Source organism: Vicugna pacos, chromosome X (genome assembly GCF_048564905.1).
Source record: "Vicugna pacos chromosome X, VicPac4, whole genome shotgun sequence".
Taxonomy (NCBI): Eukaryota; Metazoa; Chordata; class Mammalia; order Artiodactyla; family Camelidae; genus Vicugna; species Vicugna pacos.
In genome coordinates this window covers 109,583,727-109,586,086 of record NC_133023.1, presented here as the reverse complement: position 1 = coordinate 109,586,086, position 2,360 = coordinate 109,583,727, and the positions used below count along the sequence as shown (strand labels likewise).

Below are 2,360 nucleotides of genomic sequence, written 5' to 3'. Positions count from 1 at the left end.
TGGAAACCAAGTTACCAACTCATTCAATTGACTTCCCTTTCTTCTAGATGAATGGCTTATATCCATAATAAGAGGGTTCATTATCATAATGCCTCAGGTTTAATATTTCACAATCTGCTATAGAACTTCACTAGTCCCACATTTAATGCAGACTTTTTAAACCATGCTTTGCACCTCAAAATGTTTTAAAAGACATTTAAATATGACAGGCCAGTTTTATTTAAAGAATAATGCAGTTCTCTCTTCTGCAGCACATGTGCTAAATTTGGAACAATATGAAGAAGATTAGAAGAGGAAGGATGACATGTCAATTCACAAAGAATATCATGTATTTTCCTTACTGGGATAGTAAATATCTATCCTAAATTGACAGCTAATATCATATGCAATGGTAAAACACTAAATATATTCCTATTACAATCAGAAACAAGATAAAAAGAACTGCTATCACCATTATGATTGAAATTTTTAATTTCCTAGCCAATGCAATAAAGCAGGAAACAGAAATAAGAGATGTCACTACTGGAAATCAAGGAACACGATTAATATTTGCAAATGAGATGAGACCCTACCCACAGAGAATCTAACTGAAATATATTTAGAATGAGAGTTTACCAGTTTTCCTAAACATTTCAGTAACCAGTTATAAAACACAGTAGAGAGTCGGTTTGCTATAACACCAGAATTAGAAAATATCTAGGTATAATCTCAACAATAAATTTATAGGTTGTATGTGGGGAAAACTACAAAAGATTACCAAAAAAAAATGCTTGAAAATGGATGAGAATACAGAAAATTTCAGGTTGTTAAATCCTCTCTAATGAGTGCATGGATTTAATAAAATTTACAATAAAAATCCCAGAGATTGTTTTCATGCCTTGATGAAGTGACTCTAAACTCCATTCTGAAGAATATATTATCAAGAATAACAAGTACAGGTGAGCCTTGAATGATACTGGTTTGAACTGCATGCATCCACTTATAAGCAGATTTTTTTCAATGGTAAATACTACTGTACTACATGATCCACAGTTGGTTGAATGTGAGGAGGCAGAACAGTGGATACAGAGGAACCCCAGATACAGAGAGCCAACTATAAATTATACACAAATTTTTAACTGTGAGGAAGGTGGATGTCCTTAATGCCTTCTGTTCAAGGTTCAACTGTATATTTTGAAAAAGAAGACTAATGAGGGGGACTTGTTCTAATAAGTAATAGAAACTGGTTCAAAAACTATAGTAGCTAAAACAGTATGGTACTGATACATGGATTTTTTTTTAAAACAACACATAAATGTAGCAGACTATAGAGCCCCTAAATAGTGAAATAAAGCTTACTATATTTCATCACAAGTTCAGGTATGTACAATTTTGGACCTGTGTTAGCACAGTGATAAAAGGATTTGTGTCATGGCAGCTGTTGCTTTCATGCTGGGCTCCTGGATTATTTTGAAAGGAACACTGCCAGAAAGTCAGAGTCCTTGACAGTCTGTAAGCTCCTAGGGAAAGTTAGCGAGCATAGTTTTCATGGTCAAGGATTTCTTCTAATGCTTCCTTCTCCTTCTTTAGTGAATGTATATGCAACAAGGGTTGAATTGCTTATTTTGGCAGACAGCCTTAAATATTTAGAAAGTTAGCACTACCTCTGGATTTTTTTGTATGCTTCAGGTTAAAATAGAAGTATTTTACATTACTACCCTTTGATCTAAATAATCTTTTAAAATGTAATTTTAAGATTCTATTTCCTTGGAGGTAGTTACCCCAATTAGCACATCTGTTAATGTAGCATCTTAGTCACCTTTTGGCAGGCTTTCTTTTAAAAGTAAAGGAGACAAATGGACCCAAATTTCAGATCCTTTTGCTTTAATCTATAATGTGTATAGAACCAAATATGTGCTTTTGAAAAATAATTCATTAACAACATACGGAATTATGTCTGTATAGAAAAGGCAGTTGTTTTCAACCAACAAGCACTCAATTTAAGAGAAAGCATTTTAAAACCTTGCATTATATTTCTTTTTGTAAATCAAACATATCAAGAAATATTTGATGTTGATGCTACCTAAAATTATATTGGTTCCTTTCAAAAACATTCTATAGTTGCACTCAAGTTTGTAACTGTGGATGAATCAGTTCCTTACTTCATGCTGGATAGTTTTGCCTGATTTTCTCTATATAAAGGAAACTATAAATTTGGCAATAAATTATCTGTTTATCATCTATTTAATGGAAAAATATTTATTGATTGCCTACTATGTGTCAGGTTTTATATAAGATATTACGTTTGTTACAACAAAATAGACACATTCTCTGCCCTCATGAAGATTTCAGTCTAGGGGAGACAGACTATAGACATTTAA

The 2,360-nt window shown here is 32.6% G+C and overlaps 1 pseudogene; it reads left to right on the top strand.

The window, feature by feature from the left end:
• The first annotated feature begins 235 nt into the window (after positions 1 to 235).
• On the top strand, positions 236 to 334 carry LOC116279264 (U6 spliceosomal RNA; annotated as a pseudogene).
• The last annotated feature ends 2,026 nt before the right edge of the window (positions 335 to 2,360 follow it).